This window comes from Herpailurus yagouaroundi, unplaced genomic scaffold (assembly GCF_014898765.1).
Source record: "Herpailurus yagouaroundi ecotype Mexico unplaced genomic scaffold, PumYag 218, whole genome shotgun sequence".
In the NCBI taxonomy this organism is placed as follows: Eukaryota; Metazoa; Chordata; class Mammalia; order Carnivora; family Felidae; genus Herpailurus; species Herpailurus yagouaroundi.
Window position 1 is genome coordinate 2,612,446 of NW_024412449.1, and position 18,754 is coordinate 2,631,199.

An 18,754-nucleotide genomic window follows, 5' to 3' on the forward strand; every position below is an offset into this window, starting at 1 on the left:
ATCCAAAGCTAGTGCAAGACGACAAGCGTCGAGGAACTAGGGCCGGCCCAGCTGTCACGAGGGCTCGAGAGGGTCTGTAAACAAGAGAATACAGCATACCAAGGTCCCCCAGACACAGGCCTGGCAGGAGGAGGTCGGCAAACACACAGACAAGGCCCTTGGGCTGGGCGGCTTCCCACTCTAGACAGAAATGCCATTGTGGGTGCATGTGGATTGTGGGCTGGCCTTATAATATTAAAAGCAGAGAATGGTGTTTGTCTTCTTCCTTAATCCTTTACTCATTCATTCAGCAACAATTACTGGTGCCTAAGCTGAAGCCATGGGTTGCCCTAGGTGCTGGGGATGCAGAGATGGGGCCTAGTGAGGAAGACAGGTACCTAGTGAGGAAGACAGGTACCTAGTGAGGAAGACAGGTAACCAAAGAGTTGGTTATAAGACAATAGGCAAGTGGTCTTAGAATACGAACTCAATGCATGGAAGCCAGATCAGGAGGTGTCCAACGGAGCCTAGAGGTAGCCAGAGGAGCCATGGGGGCAAAACGTCCAAAATGCTACAAGTTTAGGAACAAGGTGAATTTCATTAGAAGACCAGGGAGTAGATGCTCTCAGGCAAATGAAATACCATACAGGCTTGAATTTGGAAAGAGCCAGTACAGCTGCAGAATGACAGCAAGGTCAAGGTGTCCGGAGTTCAGAACTCGTGGCAAGGGGTAGGGGCATCCAGGGCAGATCATGGAGGGGGCCTGCTCCTCCCACAGGCTGTGAGGTACAAAGACAGAGCAGCGGGCTGAGAGGAGTCTCTGGGAAGAGGAGATGGTGGGGAGGCACAGGAGAGGGAGGCAGCGAGGACCAAAGCAGCTGGGAGAGCCCCGGGAGACAGAAGCACATGCACAACGGCAGCCTGGCGGGCACCACCTGTAGGGGGCAGCCTGCTGGGGGCAGACACCCAGACACTGCCGGCCAAGAGGGCACTGGCAACAGCATGGGACCCCACCCCCACCCCCCACCCCCCACGCCCACTCTGCCCCCAGGAGCCTCCAATGTGCTTGGCACCGTGCTCTGCTGAAGGCACATTCCCCACTCCAGGCCTAGCCAAGTTCCATTTCTTGCCAGGCCCCTCTCCTCTGCGAGCACTGACCTGGCCGCTCTGTTCTCCGCAGCCCAACCAAGTCTGCAGACGTGGAGAGCTGGCCCTGTGCTTTGCCAGATGCTGCTAAGTCACGGATTCCCTCCCAGATGCTCTCTCGGCTCCTGTGACATCTGCAGTGCTCAATTTTGGCACCGCTCACATAAACACGGCCTCCTCCTGCTTCAGCTCTGCCCCAGGTACAAGACTCGCCACCAAGATGGCTAAACAGACAGCAAGACTCCTTTGCTTTTCAGAGCAAGTGAACACTGTTTCTCTCTATCCTTGGATCCACTTTTCTGCCCAGCGCCGAACGAAGGATGTGGCAGCGGACGGACAAATACGAAACCCCTTGAATTAAGCCAGTATCTTGCAGTCCTTTCTGGGGCTGGGCAGGCAGTGCAGAGAAAACTACAGGCTTTAAGGCCATCAGAGCCCAAGTCCAAAGCTCAGCTTGGCCCCTGGCTGCCCTCGTGGCCTCACACAAGCCACGTAAGCTCTGAGCCTCAGTTTCTTCTTTTGTAAGAGACATGACAGTCTCCACCTTGAAGGGTTGCTGCGGAGGGTGAGATATGTGTGTGAAGGCAGAGCTGGCCCCGGGAGGTTCTCGGCCGATGTGGAGACATGTGCCACATCCCTCACAGCGGGCAGATTTGTGTCTGGGGAACGTACCAGTTTGAAAAATACTTTTGCAAGATGGATTCTCCAAGTTTCCAACTCCTCCTTGCCTAGAATGATGCTGAACCTGACTCCCAGAGAATAATTTACAAACTGGAAGAACCTATCTCCTTCCAACACCAGCTGCCTCCCTTCCTTCCCCCCAACCCCCGAAAGAGAAATGAACATTTCAGGGCTCCAGTGGAGAGCTGAAGGTGGTACAGAGGGCACTGGGTGGGTGTAGGGGCTCCAGGAATGCTATCTAGAAAGAGGTTCAGAGGGGTGGAGAGAGCTGGCAGGACGGCAGACAGAGCTGCCTTGAACTGTACCTTAGCAACTAGCACAAGGCTTAGACCTGCATCCCTGGGTCTGAAGGGTCTGGTCTCAGCCTGTAAAATCAGCTTTCCCACTGAAGTCAAAGACCTTAAAAATGACTCTAACACCCACGTGGGGTAGGTTTCCTCAGGAAGAGACTCAGAGGGGTTAGAGTCTGGCAGATGGCAGCGTGCACCTCGTCTCGCGCACCTGCTAGGCGCACCTGATCTAGCGTATCTCTCAGCCTGTTTTCTCATCTATAAGAGGAGATCATCACACCCACTCCATAGGCTTGCAAGGAAGAAATTCAGTCATGTGTGTGATGTATTTAGCACCCAGCAGCTACATGATAACCAGCATTCATTACTATTCTTCAAATGGTGCAAAGGTCATCAAACCAGAAGGAAGGGACTAGCTTCCCGGGTCAAGGAATTATATACGTTATAAAACTAGAAGCCATGGGCTTTCAATTCAGAATATATGGTTCAAATCTACTTTGTAGTTATGGAGGCTTGGACAACTCACTTTAACTTCTGAGATTTAAGTTTCCCCAAATATAAATTGGGGAACAAGGAAGTTTCAGTAATGAACTGAAAGCATCCTTGGTACGAGGTAGTTCTGTTAATGAACTAGAAAGGCTGACTTAGGAGAACTCTTTGAGTCCGCATTCCAAGCCCCTTCTTCCAGAGACTGGTGTGTAATTTTTTTGGTGGATACCCTTTCTCCTTCCCCAAAAGAAAATCAAGGATTAGTTAAATCAGAGGATCCTGGGTAAAAGCTCTTGTTAAAATTTTCCTTGTCAACCACTCCCCAGCTGTTGCTTTTTAGAGTTTGATACGAAATATAAATAAAACCAACTACCCAGAAATATGAAAGGTTTCTGCATTTTCTGGGAAGAAACAGGACGTGATGCTTTAGTTTCTAAGAATAGCCTTGAAGCAATTTGGTTTTTGCCAACTGGAGTCCCTTATTTGTGGTTCTGCCTGTGTGACTTCATAAGTCACAAAACAACCCCATTTCCCTGTCTCTGGCTGCTACAAATTAAAACTCAGGGGCTCCAGGGGCACATGGGTGGCTCAGTCTGTTAAGAGTCTGACTGCTGATCTCAGCTCAGGTCATGATCTCATGGTTCATGAGTTTGAGCCCTGAGGTAGGCTCTGCACTGACACCAGGAAGCCTGCTTGGGAACCTTTCTCTCCCTCTCTCTGCCCCTCATGCACATGTGCATGCGCTCTCTAAACAAACAAACAAACAAACAAATAAATACAAAAACCAGGGGCGCCTGGGTGGCGCAGTCGGTTAAGCGTCCGACTTCAGCCAGGTCACGATCTCGCGGTCCGGGAGTTCGAGCCCCGCGTCGGGCTCTGGGCTGATGGCTCAGAGCTTGGAGCCTGTTTCCGATTCTGTGTCTCCCTCTCTCTCTGCCCCTCCCCCATTCGTGCTCTGTCTCTCTCTGTCCCAAAAATAAATAAACGTTGAAAAAAAAAATTTTCAAAAACCAAAAAACTCAGGGCTTCCGATTGCCGGTGATAGCATGAGTAATGGGCTCAGTCCAGGGCATCTAAAGGACAAGTTCAAGGTTTACACAGAGTCCCTAAGTACCTCTCAAATGAAAAAAGAAACCTTCTGGCCAAAGAGTTTCTCTAGTACACTCATATTTAAGACCTCCAGCCTTCTGTCTTCCCTGGGCCTCATCATCTGCCAAATGGCATCACAAAGGATGACCAGGTGTTGGATAAATGACAGGGTTCTATAAAAACTTGAGGGCTGGAGGGACACCAGACAAAACCTTCTAACAAAGCAGTTGTTTGGCCCAGGAGAAAAGCTCAGCCCTGAACCACACCCTCAAGGCTCACAGACAAGGTATGCTTCAAGGTAAAGACCAACCCTTGGGGTGGGGTGGGGGTGGATAAACAGGTGAAGGGGATTAAGAGGTACACACTTCCAGTTATGAAGTAAGTCACAGGGATAAAAAAAAAAAAGACAGCACAGGGAATATAGTCAGTAATACCGTAATAAGTTTGTACAGCAACAGATGGTAACTACACTTACCGTGATGCACCTTGCATAATGTATAGAGCTGTCAAATCCCTATGCTGTACACCTGAAACTAATGCATTATATATCAACTTATGTTTCAATTAAATAAATAGAAAAAATAAATCAAAACTAAAAACCAAACCCTCTTACCATTGACATTGCCAAGCTCCCCATTCAAACTTACCATCTCCTAGGTACCTGGCCAACAGACCCCCACGCAGGGCCAGTTTCCATTCCAGAGGCAATGAAAGGAAGCTGTTCACCCCCACGCACTCAGGTGGTCAGAAGACAAGGAGCCCCAGGTCCGAGTGTCACACACAGAAGACCCTCAGTCACAGCCACCTGGATCCAACACCTGAGCTGAGGTGAGAGGAAGCCAGGGGAATGTCTCCCACATACACTGCATCTCTGCAGAGCCCAGGTTCACAGGTGATCACATCTTCTCACCTGGCCCAAGGAGGCCTGGCTTTCCATCTTACAAGGACTTACAACAACCATCTAGAACCAAAAGGGGCATCCCCCAGAGTTGGGAAGAGACTGAAAGGGCCCCCTTGTCCTTGCCATGTCCTTCCAACCAGGGGTCCCAGCCTTGCCCTGCTCACCTTCCCAGATGGACATCACACTGCCTCCTGGGGCGGCCTCTTGCACCCTTGCCTCCTCTGACCAGAAGAGAGCCGCAGTGGGATCAAGTCTTCTCAGTCATTCTTCAGTCATTCCCCAGGGAGATGGATCCTGTCTCTCCACAGGTTTCTTTCTGTTCCTTATTTTAACCCCAGAGATCACCCACAGGAAGTCAAAGCCCTTTCTTACATGCAGGCTAAACCCACACATGCAACTTTTCTTACACAGGCCATCTGAAGCCCTAATAGGAAAGGCCAATGGCAATGCATCCAAGAGACATACCGTGAAAGCCCAAACAAGTTCCCAGCCTTCCGCAAGGGTCTAGATAGTGCCCTCTGTCTACACTGCCCTGGGAGGGGAGCTCAGACTCTACCTTCTCTGCTGCCCCCTCACTGAGAGCCCAAGGCCATGTGGTTCTTGCCCTTCCAGCCCCAGCTGGAACTCACTTTTCCAACAGTGAGTTTTCTCCATTGGTCTGGCTTCAAGTGACCTCACACACTCCTCCCATGCCTTCACCTCCATCCACTTCCTCCTGCAATCTCGGAAGCAGATCCCAGGATGACCTCCCTCCCTGCTCCAGTGAGCCAGAGACCAGTATGCTGTGTGCTGACCAGTCAGAATGCCAGGAAGAGACCTATGTGACCAGAGGCCCACGGCAGGCCAGGCTTTTTCACCAGTATTATCCTAAGGAGTCCTCACAACAAGTCTGTGGGGTGGGGTGGTCCTTATCTTTCTTTCCTGTTTCTGCTCTGTAACAAGAGCCCTGGGGGCCAGGGGCCATTCCAGAACCCATCCATCTAAATTTTTTTTTTTTTAATTTTTTAGTGTTTATTTATTTTTAAGAGACAGAGACAAGAGTGCAAGTGGGGGAGGGGCAGGGGGAGAGAGAGAGAAAGAAAGAGAGAGAGAGAGAGAGAGAGAATCCGAAGCAGGCTCCAGGCTCTGAGCGGTCAGCACAGAGCCCAACGTGAGGCTCGAACCACGAAACCATCATGACCTGAGCTGAATAAAGTCAGACGCTCAACCGACTGAGCCACCCAGGTGCCCCCATCTTGATTTTCTATAATGCAAGTGTAAGTCTGCCATATGTGCTTCCTATTGTGTGTGTACGTGTGTGTATATACATGCATGTGTGCATGAGTGTGTATATACGCAGGTGTATATATATACGTATGTGCATTGTGTATTCATGTATGCTTATATATGCATGCGTGTATATACCCACGTGTACATGTGCATGTATAAGACACATATGTATATATGTATATGCAGGTGTGTGTGTGTATATATATGCATTATGTATGCATATACATGCATGCACATATATGCCCGTGTGTATATGTTCATGTATAATACGCATGTGTGTATATCTACATGTGTACACACATACCTATTTTAAACATTTTTCAATAAGGATTTCTAGCCAGTGCTCCACATCTCTGCTTGAACCATGAAGCCTCTCTTCAAGGACCTTTCCAGAGAAGCAAAGCCTTTGAGTGGACAGAACTCTGGCCTGGGCATGAGGAGTCTGGGCCTGCCCCTCACACCAGCCTCATGAGGACAACCAACAGCAGCGTGGCTCAGCTGCTGACAGTGCCCCAGACCCTGTCCCAGATGCCTCCATCTGTGATCTCATTTGACCATCTTTGTTGGACAGAAGATAAGACAGACTACAGAGTAACCTCCCCAGTATCCCACAGGCAGTGACTAGGGAACCCGTGAAAGGAGCCCCACTCCATCTCACTTCAAAATCCACACTCTTAGTCACCAGTCGATAGGGGCCACATAGAGCTAACACGACCAGCTTTTGCCGTAGCCACCGTATACAGGAAATGATCCAGTTCTAGAGCCTCTGAGGATCTCACAGGTGTCAACAACGGGATGTGGTTTCATCAGTTACGGTGCAACCAAATAATAAAGTATTCAGCAGTTCTTTAAAAATAGTATTCATGAAGACATTTAATCCATGGGAAATGCTTGTGCCTTACTGCAGAGTGAGGAGAGCCAGATACAGTTTCAGGTACGCTGTAGGATTCCGACCCCATAAGGCAATATCTATAGAAGAAGAAAAACAAGCTAAACATGAACATCGTTGTGTGTGTGGGGGGGGTGCACGCATGGGGTGGGGGGAGACGGTCTTTCAGATTATTTTTATTTTTAGCTTCATACTTTTCTGCATTTCCCAAATTTTCTACCAAGAGCATGTACAACTTGTATAAGCCCCTCCTATACACACATTCCAAGTCCAGGAGCCTCTTTCCCTGATCAGACCATTGGTCTCAGCCACAGGAGGTGGGCTTCTGGACCGTACCTTCCTTGGGCCAGCAAGTACCTGCAAGCCTCCACCACACCAGCAGTGTACTTTTCTTCCCGAAAACAAAGGGCCATTCTGCAAGAAGCACCAGGCCAACTTGGTGAATGGGTTTACGTTCCAGCCAGCAAGGGACAGGGGTGGGACGAGGCCCCAAGGCTGTATTCCCCCCCATGGCTCTGCCCTCTGGATCTCAGGTCCTTGGGTCCAGCGTGGCAGGCCCCTTCCCAAGAAGCCATGCCTTTGAGCCCATCTCAGCCTGGCCTGCAGGATGCCTTGCCCGTGAACCCACAAGAAGGAAACCTGCATACCTGCTTATGGGCCAAGAGGTGACAAAATTACGTGGATCTCAACACACACACTGGGCTCATCTTACCAACAAAAACTGAACAGTCCATTCTACGTGTGCCCCAAATCATCTTGGTGACATACCGGGTGCCCAGGAAAACTGTCAACTCTCAATTTTGAGTTCCAGGAGGCCGTCCTATTTCAGAACTGATAGTGGGGGTACTGAGAATAAGCAGATTCAGGGACAGAAAGGAGAACAGTGGATGAGGGAGCAGGGGGAAGAGAGGAATGGGGAGTCAGTGTTTAAGGGGTGCAGACTTTGAATTTGGCAAGATGAAAAAGTTCTGGAGGTGGATGGTGCGGATGTCTGCACAACCGTGGTAATGTATTCAGTGCTACTGAGCTCTACATTTAAAAATGGTTAAAATGGTAAGTTTTATGTCACATATCTTTTCCGAACAAAAGTAAAAATAAAAATAAAATGCACAAAACAAAACCACCATCACCACCTAACAGTAGGAGCTGTCCAAGGCCAGAGTATGGAATTTGTGACCTAATTAACGCTGAAGTCAATTTTCTAAAATACTTTTTTTTTTTAATTTTTTTTTCAACGTTTTTATTTATTTTTGGGACAGAGAGAGACAGAGCATGAACGGGGGAGGGGCAGAGAGAGAGGGAGACACAGAATCGGAAACAGGCTCCAGGCTCTGAGCCATCAGCCCAGAGCCTGACGCGGGGCTCGAACTCCCGGACCGCGAGATCGTGACCTGGCTGAAGTCGGACGCTTAACCGACTGCACCACCCAGGCGCCCCTAAAATACTTTTGAATTAAAATGTAATACGCAAAAGAAATCATTGGGCTAATGAAAGAATCTTGCTGTTTTTATTTGGCTCAGTGAAATCATTTTCACCTTTTTTTTTTTTTTTTTTTGGTAGGTCATCTAGACTCTCATTCTTCCTTCCAAATCTTATTGGACTCCAGAAAGCCTATGGAAGCTCAGTCCTGACAAGTTGTAATTTTATCTCTTGTTCTGCTTCCCCCAGGCAGCCACCACCAACACCCCCGCCCCCGTATGCTCAGCACCAGTGACCTCTCCTTCAACACCCGGCTCCCTGGTCTTTGCTCCCTGAGCCCACCATGCATTGCCCAGAGAGAATGCTCCTGCATTCTGACCGTCCCCAAGCCGTGAGGCCAGCAGACTGCAGTTCTGTGAAAGCAGGGAACATTCTTCCCAGCAGTGTACAGATTCCCTAAAAGCTCCCTGGCAACAGGTCCAGATCAGCTCAGATCAGGTGGAGATGCCATTGGGCTCGAATGAGTGGAAATAACGGCTGTGTCATGAGATGACACTCCTGTCCCTCAAAGTCAGGGCTGGGCATATTTTTCATTGGCTAACATCAACTTCAAGGACACTCAGTAAGAAGCCTTTTGAAGAGTCCTATTGTAAGACAAAGAAGCTTCCCCATTTCAAAAAACATTAGGTCCGATATATCATAATATGGCATCCTTGGTGTTCTTAAGCATGTGGATGTAAGCAAATCCTCACCCTACCAACTCCTACTCTTCCCTTCAAGGCCCCTTCCCTCCAGACATTCTAGCTCCCTAGCCCCAAATGAGTTGGATCCCTCCCACTGCATCCTTACTTGCCTCAATTACAGCAAGTTCGTCTGTGAATTTTTTACTTCCCTATGCCCAGTTCCTAGCACAAGACCCTCTGCACGTAGTATGTGCTAAATGAATGAATGAATATACAATCCTTGGGACCGTAAGAACTGTTGACATTAAATGAGCATCTATGAAGTCTTGGGCAAGGTGTTAAAAGCTTCCTATGTATTAAAGTTAATCACTGTAACAAACCCAGGCATTGTTAGACACTCCATTATCTCCATTTTGTAAAGAATTAGGGAAGTTAGCAAGTTGCCCGAGGTCACATGGCCACAAGTCATGAACGTGTAACATGAAGCCCCATAGTCATAGCTCAGAGCCCATATCCTTAACCACTATACCCATACTGCTCCCACACAAAGTGAACGCAGCCAAAGGTATACAAGTGCTGCCCTGCACACCACAGCAGACAGGGTCTCTGGTCTAGGCCGGGGACTCCTTTTCTTCCATCAAACTCCAAAATGCTAAGATCTGGGTAATGAGACCTTGGTGCACTGTCAGATGAGGACAGAGGCTAATCTGCCAATAAAAACTCAGCTGGGAGGTAATTTTCAGGCTTTGGTGGGTATGGCCGAGACAGGCTAGCTGATTGCCACACGCATTGCTCCTTCCTCCTGAGCCCTTCCTTGTAGCTGTGAACCCACGCAACCAGCTCTAGGTAATCGGACTATGAGCAGAAGTGATATATACAACTTCCGGGCATGCGCCGTAAGAACCTCCCATGGTGACTGTCCATGTTCTTTTCACTTCTGCCAGAGCACAGCAGCTTTGGAAACCACAGGTGGGAGATGGCAAAGCCAGGAGAAGGAAAGAGCCAGATTCCCTGGGTGCCCTGGGAGGAAAGCCCTCTGTGACGAGGAACATTTGGCCTTCACATACATGAGAAATAAACTGCAAGTATATGAAGTCACTGAGAACTGAGGGTTTATCTGTTAGGTGGGAAACGTCCCCTTAAGTAATACAGGAGGTAAACCAGAGTGTGGTAGGTACGTCAGGTTTGGCCTGTGTCAGAAAGCTTTCTCTCCCAGTAAGAATGCTGGTCACGTGGGGCGCCTGGGTGGCTCGGTCAGCTAAGCGTCTGACTTTGGCTCAGGTCACGATCTCATGGTTCGTGGGTCCAAGCCCTGCGTCGGGCCCTGTGCTGACAGCTCAGAGCCTGGAGCCTGCTTCAGATTCTGTGTCCCTCTCTCTGTCCACCCCACCCCTGCTAATGCTCTGTCTCTGTCTTTCAAAACTGAATAAACATTAAAAAAAGAAAAAAAAAGAATGTTGGTCACATGAATGAGCATCTCTCTCACTACCACCATCGTTGTGTTCAACTTCCAAAACAACCAGATCAGCCATTTTATATCTTACCTTCCACTAGGTCCTCAATATCCTAAAAAGGTTGCTTGACCCTCAGAATACGCCTGCCCACCTCTCTATTTAAGCACTCCCGTCCCATATATATATTCTGGGTTGAAAATCCACATCCTTTCTCTACGTGAGAATAATAGAGGAGAACAGGACAGATAAGCTAGTCATTTCCTTGGTTTCAGTGCCTGCCCCCGTGTCCCCGGCCCTGAGTCCCCAGAAGCGATGTGCTATGGTGGAAACCGAATGGACTCTAGCTCACTGAGCACTCTACCGAACAAGTCATAAACAGAGCGTCTCTGTGAAACGTAAACGAGGTGCCTCATAGTGAGCTCTCACGGATGTGCTAAGTGTCATTTCCAGCACCTGCAGGGGAACGACTCCCACCACCTCAAAGCTCAAGGCAGCCCAAGCCAAACTAAGGTAGAAATTGGTGCATTTTCATACAAATGGAAAGGGTAGCTCATTCCCGTTCATCTAACTTGGGCTGGGATGGGAGAGCTAAACGTGTATTTTCCACTGAGCTGGTTTCTAGCACGCCCTTAAGGTCACTCCCCGTGGTGAACCTTTGTATCTGGATCACATTACATCTCCTGACTTGCTGAAATTAGGTCTCAGGGACTTGGACTCCAGTAATTGGTCCGGAGGACAGAGGGGGATGCCGAGCAGGAGACGGAAGGCATAGCAAAGCGAACATGAAAAGGATTTCTCAACAATGCCTGTTCGCTCCACACACAGCTCCCCAGCCAGGAGCCTGGGACGACCACAGAGCAGTCCCCGCCCTGAGAAGCTCACAGCCCAGCAGTGTCTCACGGAGCCTGTCTTCCAAAGGCCCCAGATCTTAAAGAGTTGTGCCAAGTTAATGCATTTGTCAACGCACCCCCCCCCCCCCCCCCCGGCACAAAATTTATTCTTCATTGCCTGACAAAAGTTGTGGGTTTTCTTGTTCTTGTGTGAATTTATCAACATGAAGTCAGTCTCAAAAATGTGCGCAAACTCCATCATAGTTAGGTCTATACTGCCTTTGCCTGAGAAAACAAAATGGCACTCTCCGTCCTTCCCACCCAGCCTGGCTTCCCCGGCCATGTCCACTCCCTCACCTCCACCTCCCCTTCCGTCCACTGCAGTCTGCTTCCCACCCATGCACACAGTCCGGGCCTGGCCTCACACCCAAGGCTGCCACACCAACTCCACCATCCCATCTGGGACCCTACCTTGTTGACTGCCTCTCCCATTTTCAGTCTTTGCAGGCTCCTCTCACTCTCAATGCCCCTGAGATTTTGCTGTGTCCCAAGATTTTAATCTTCACTCTCCTCTCGCCCTCAAGGACCTTAGACACTCCTATAGTTCAACCAATATCTATGTCCTTACGACCCAACAAGCTATCCCTCCATGGGATCTCCAGGCCCGTAAGCCAACTGCCAAATACCCACTTCCTCAATGACTCCCATACAGAGACCTCACGTGTGGTCAGTTGACCTCCCCTGTCATTCCCCTGCACCCCCAACCTCAGCGAACAGCACCATCTGCATCCAGACCCCCGAGTCACAGTCGGAGTCCCCTCGTTGCCCCAGTCCCTCACCTCCTGAGCAGCCCGTCACCCAGTCCTGCCTCAGCAGCCCCATCCACTACCACCCTCCTTCCTCTCTGCTCTCACCTGAGCCCTTAAAACCTCCTCAAGCTGTTCCTGCTTCCTGATCACCCCCCTCCAACCCATCGGCCTATTTCTCAAGCTGCCACCAAAGACACCTTTACATCAAAAACGCACATTTGCTCAGGATCTGTTCCTCTTTCATCCTTCAGCAGCAGCCCCCCACCCCCCAACAATCTTCAGGGCCAAATCTGAACATCCTAGCAGAGCAAAACAGAAACCACCGTTGTGACTCACCTCTTGCCTGCCCTTGGCCTGCCCCCCAATGCTTCCCCTTCCCTGTACTCTTGGCTTACTGAGCCACCCGCAGTCCCTAGTAAGCCAGGCTCTTCCACAACTCCCTGCCTGTGCCTTAGCTTGTGCTGTGTCTCTAACATGCCCATGCACATTCTTTTTTATACGGTGAAAACCTGGGGGGCTCTAGAGCTGAAACACCAAAGCTAGCACAGTACCAGGGGTCCCAGTTTGGACCCTGGAGTCAGGCAGACTTATTAGAAACACGACACACCATTTACTAGCTGTGTGTGCCTGGATGAGTTACCAAACCTCTTTGAACCTCAGTTTCCCCATCCATAAAATGGGGATAATAATAGTCTTGACCCCACTGGGCTACTTGAGGATGAAACACAATGATGCCTGGCTAGGCAGCGTTCTAGGCTGCACTGTTCTCCTTTGAAGTCTTGCTCGGGCCTCCACTCACCCCCTTCCCCACACCGTACCCTGTGGAGGTTCTGTTGATCGTTCCACACATCCTATTGCGTGGATCCAGTTACAGGTCTGCCTGCCTCATTGGACTGTGAGCTCTCGAGCCTGGGATTTGTGCCTCTAGCAATCGTAGGTGTCCAGTGACCACTGCTTATGGGTAAAACCCAAGCAAGAGTGGCTACAAAACCCAGGCTATGTGGCGGCTTGAAGTGTGACTGCTCTATCTTACCGCCACCAGGATTACCGCAGGGGCCTCCCACCCAGTCTCTACTTCTCAGCCAGAACCGCCCCCACCCTGTTCCCAAAGCCCTCAGGGCTCCCTACACCCCTCTGTGTAAACCCCCTTGATGGGCTCACCAGGCCTCCGGTGCAGCCCCTATTTCCTTGTTAGGCTCGATTCCCAAAGGTATTAGCGCTCTGCTGTGGCTGCGTCAGACAGGTGGGCCCCTGAAGTGCTCCACATCCAGCCTCCGCCCTCCTCCTCCCAGCCCTGCTCCAATCTTACCCATCCTCTAGAGTGGGGGCATGCCCCACGATGCTAACTGAAGACTTACTGTGCCCTGTCTCCCAAAGGAACTGCACAGTCCACTCAGGGGATCACATTTCAATAATAATTATGGCTAATGGCTGCCGTGATACCCAGCGGTGTGGACACACAGGATGGAGTGACGGGCGGCCTGAAGAAAAGCTCAGAGAAGTGGCACCAGAGGCACGGAAGCTTCCCGGCCCCTTACTGACCTTTCTTTCCTATGCATTCTTTTCCTCCTAGAGTCCACGCCAGAGGCCACCCAACCTGGCTCTACCATCGATTCAACAGGAAGGGTCTCAAAATACAGCTTCCTGGCCCCACTCCCAAACAGAATCTATGTAGCCTGATGGCCAAGGTGGGGGGAGGAGGGGAATGCTTTTGACTCCCCAGGGAGTTCTGTGGCCCAGCCAGGTCTGGGAATCACTACCCACATAGAGTTCTGCTCGTCCCATTCACTGAGAACCTGCTTTAGCTGGGGCATCCCCAGGCGCTGTGGAGAGCAGGTGGGCAAGTTCTGCGCCCCCAGCTTCTGAGAAACTGCCATCCGGGCAGGGGTGGGGGCAGGGGGAGACAAGCAGTCATAACACAGGGATCGTACACAGGGCAGAGACCAGACTATCTGGCACTTCATTTAGCCTTGAACCCCAACACATCTTTTGTGCATTAATCTTGTCTGGGTGACTCATGTATAAACTTAAGGAAAAGGCCACCGTCCTTTGTCTGGTTCCCTGCATTTCCCAGAGTACCCAGCTCAGTTCTGGGTACACAACTGGCATTCAATCGGTGTCAAAGATTCAAACAATTCGACTTTTTATATTATGCCCCTATTTGACGTATTCAGCCATTAACGAGCCGTCTACTCATTTTCACCTTTGTCATTTCGGTGCCGGTGAGGTGCCCACTCCTGGTAGGTAGGCACTACACATTTGTTGAATAAATGAACCTCTAGCAGTCAACGATCTGTTTCAGGAGGGACAGAACAGCTTATGCTATAACACCTTTAGAGTTAGCTTTTGAAAGGCTCCCAAATTTTTTTCTTTTGAATTATAGACCTTGAATTTCAGAATCAATTTCCTGATATGTAATTATACTGCTTTGTTGTTAATACTGTCATGAATGTTATTAGCAATGTAAATAACACCTCCCTGGACCTTGGCAGTCGGCCAGCCTCCGTGTGGCTATGCCCAGGGCAGGGGCACAGGACATGATTGCCCACTCCTCCCATTAAGCCTTCCACCCAGCTAGCAGACCAGCTGGCCACACCCCTGACCCCAGTCTCCACACAGGGGCCTGTAAACTGCATTCAGCCTTTATAAGCAGGTGTGTGTACCTGCAGGGCTGGGTAAGCCCTGCCTGAGTCAGAAAAGCCCAATGGGCTGTTCAAAGCCTACGGACATGTCAACGCACTTGAGAAGCCAGGATCTGTGATTTCAGTGTGAAATCCCCTGTGCTGTAGACAAGCCACACGACCAAACAGGGACACTCAGCAGGAGGTTCTTGGGAGGCCCCAGCACGGGACATTCCACCAAGCGGGAGTGGGCTGGGCAAGCTGGGGTGACCAGCAGAATGGACAGACTGCTTTCCTTGGGGCCAGCATTTCCAGTGGTAATGCTGTTGTCATTGTGGTTTGTTTGTTTATTTGTTCTACGCCCTACAAACAAGACTTGGTCTTGAGTGGGGACACTTCTGGATGCGGCTTAAAGATCATCTGGCCCTCCCTCTAGGTTCAGTCTAGGGATGGAAGATCTGTGATGCCCTTTGCACCAAGGACCAAAGGGGTTTTCCCTGGAGGGCATGCTCCTTCGTGGAAAGCACTCTGGCAGCCCAGTCTGAGAGCTGTTCCCTTCCTTTTCGCTTCTGCTGGAAAGCAGGAGGATTTATTTGCTGCCTACTTATTTATCCATACCTTCCCCACAGACACAGATGACCATGTGCCAGGAAAACAGGAGAACACAGCTGCAAAGTTCTCAGATGTGACCTCGGAGGAGTGAATGGGCCAGAGGCAGAGCAAGAAAGCTCTGAGAAAGTTTCTCTCTACTCCAGATAGACCCACCCAAGGGGGTTCTCTGTCCAAATCAAATACACTGTTATCAGAGAGCAGTTTAGATGTCTGAGCAGAAAAGAGAGAGAGAGAGAGAGAGAGAGTTTGGTCCATTTCCTCATTTGTGCAGAGGAACTGAGGCCTCCTGGGAACTATTTTCCCAAAAGTTCTATAAAGCCAATGAAGTTTCCAAATAGTAAATACAGAAAGGTCTCTCTGACAAGACAGGGCAGAACGAGTCCCTAAAAGACACTAAACTGCTGAACTGACCTCTGAGATTTTTTTTAATGTTTATTTATTTATTTTGAGAGAGAGGGAAAGAGAGGGAAAGAGAGAGAGGGAGAGAGAGAGAGAGAGAGAGAGAGAGAGAGAAAATGCACACATGCCAGCTGGGGAGGGTCAGAGAGAGAAGGAGACTGAGAATCCCAAGCAGGCTCCACACTGTCAGCACAGAACGTGATGCAGGGTTTGAACTCCCCAACCATGAGATCATGACCTGAGCCAAAATCAAGAGTTAGATGCTTAAGTGACTGAGCCACTCAGGTGCACCTGAGATTATTGGCTTGACAGGTTATTCCACACCACTGGCACATGACCACGAGGCTGGCACAGAGAGCAATGCGGACCTGTGTGGAAGACACCATGGCTCTGAGGACACGGACGCCCAGCTCTCCCAGTGAACACACAAAGGCCATGGTCTGTGAGCTCAGAGATGCTGGGATTAGCGCTCCAGGACCACAGACTACCCTGACCCCTGTCCCTCACTGCCCCACAGCCCAACAGACATCAGTGCAGGGAGAAGATCACGGGTGGGACCATGCTGCTGATTTTTCTGTGGAGGTTAGGGAGACAGTGTCCTACCATCCCAACATAAGAAAGCTGGGTTGGCTCAACAAAGATATTGGACTCCTCTCTTGGTGTCTGGGCTCATGTTCTGACAAACACATTCGCTAAAATAAGCAGCAGCTGTCTCAGAAAGGAATTTCTCTTTCTTCACACACAAAAAAAACACAAAACCCAGGAGCTACAGAAGAGACCAATGCAGGCGTGAAGCCTTCGACTCCACATTGCTCTCCGGTTTTTCACATGAAGGACAAGTGAGGCTCAAAGCTCTGTTTCCAAAACGGATTTCCTGGGACAGACCTCCACAAGGATTCATCCATGAAGAGAGAGACCAGGGCTCCCGCAGGACTCACTCACACACACTCTCTCTCTCTCTCTCTCTCTCCCCGTGACTCCTCCCACTCTAAAGAGCTGATATTTTTAAAGATTCTTGCTCTCTCTCATGGCAAATCATCTGCTTCCTGGATCCTTTTGCCTTGTAAATATCATCTTCAAAAACAGCGATATATTTTCATTGGTCTTTATTTTTAAGTAGCCTTCTCACCCCAGCCCCAGCTCCTGCAGAAAGATTGTGTGGCCCTGTCTGGAATGCAAAGCAGTCCCTGGAGAGACAGTCTGCGCATGAACTCACAAGGGTGTTTGTTATCAGCTTATTTGGCAAGAGGAATCTGAGACATTTTACACATGAACTGTCAGTGTGGCCGGTCCCACTCTGATGCCTTCGCCCTATCAATAAACACCTCCACTGGTGCGTGACACACAAGAGGTAAAAAATGGACACAGACAGTCTGAAAACAAGCCTCGTGCACATGTCTACAGGGAAAGGTACTTCAGGTGGCTGGAGAATTCGTATCTGGAGAATCTTCGCTGGTCCCTACTGAGGTTTCTTTCAACGACTCTTACAGAGTTAGCAAGTGTTTCACAAAAGCCCTTAACCTTCTGGTGCCAACCACGCCCCCTCCTCCCCCAGCTTATCTCTCAGTTAAATGTCCCACACCTTCCACCCTCAGTGAAGAAGAAAACTCTTCCTTACTTGTGAGTCCTGCATCAAGCCCTTCCATACCACCACACCTTTTTCTTGGAAGCCTGCTTTCTTATCTACCTAGTAATCTCCTATTCATCCTTCAATTCCCAAGTCCCCCAGCTTGTGCTCAGTGCAGGTACTCTGTGTGAGGCTCTCTTCTCAGTGCTTCAAGAACACTTGATGTGTCTATGACAACAGTTAGAATGGCGGCTGTAACTTCGTATGCACCCGTCCTGCTGCCAGGCCAAGGCACAAGCTCCTGGGAATAAAGGGACTAGGGCTTACTCACCCCTGCATCCCCACAACCCAGCCCAGGACCTGGCATTCAGAAGCCGCATAATAAATGTTGGTCGCCCCAATCAACGCCCAGCCCATTTAGCCCCAGCCCTCCCCTCTCGGTGCTAACAGAGAGGCCACTTGAGATGTGGAACGAGAACAGGTAGCGGGGTCAGCCTCTGAGCCCTGGCCCCTGTGAGTTCATTAGCCTGTGTCTGCCTCAGTTTCCTTCTCAGTACAACCAGTAAGTACGGCCACCTCTCAGAGGGCTGCCGAGGGGAACAGACAAGGTAACACACACAACGTTATGCCCACTTGTGTCGTGGAGCTCAGTAGGAAACGTGAAACCAAGTGGGGTCCTACTTTAAAAAAGTGAATGGCTTCCACGCCGGTTCATGGGCCATTAACACGGTGATAAGGTGGCCAGCCTGCCAGCCAAAGTGGCCTCTCTCAGAGTAAGAGACAGGGCAGGCTGCACACTCAGTCCACACCCTTAGCTTCAGATTCTCAGGACGAGGCCTGCTTAGCAACAAAGGTGATTTGCGTCTGAGTGGCAAACCCACAAGAGGCCACTCCTGCCGAGACTGGCAGATCCGAGCCTTCGTTTCGGGTCTTAAATTAACCTTTCACCCCAAGAGACGCCATAAAACAGAATAATGCTGGCTCAACAGTGGTAAGTCACTAAGTATAAGCCAAACAGCCCGCACATGAGAAGGAGCCTCCACCTCCCCGCGTGGTTGCACCCAGGTTTTATTAGGCCCCCAATAAACAATGAGGTGGCAGCAGTGGGGCCCCGCTCACACCTTAGACAATCAAGCGCAGGGTCAAAGAGAGAAGTGGAAAGTGTGGTGGCTGGAACCATGTGAGGAGGCAGCAGGGCGCTGGGGGGAAAGCCACTTCATATGATGTTGTTTTTTTAAATGTTTATTTATTTTGGAGAGAGAGAAACAGGGAGCAAGCAGGGGAGGGGCAGAGAGGGAGACACAGAATCCAAAACAGGCTCCAGGCTCTCAGCTGTTAGCACAGAGCCTGACGCGGGGCTCGAACCCACCAACCGTGAGATCGTGACCTGAGCCAGTCTGACGCTTAACCTACTGAGCCACGCAGGTGCCCCTCATATGATGTTTTTGATTCCCAAAGTTGGGAATCGGGAGACCTGGCCTTCTTCTCCATTCTCCCACTAGCTTGCTTTCTGGGTCTTGGTAAGTTCTCTCTCTGGGCCTCAATTTCTTTACCCATACAACAGAAGAATTCGATTCCATGTTCTATAGGTTCTTCCCAGCTTTAACACACTAAGATCATAAATCTT

The 18,754-nt window shown here is 50.0% G+C and overlaps 1 protein-coding gene across 16 annotated transcripts in view; it reads right to left on the reverse strand.

Moving 5' to 3' along the window:
* MICAL2 (microtubule associated monooxygenase, calponin and LIM domain containing 2) overlaps positions 1–18,754 on the reverse strand; it is a 224,413-nt gene that overhangs the window by 175,728 nt on the left and 29,931 nt on the right. The gene's annotated exons all lie outside the window — the stretch shown is intronic.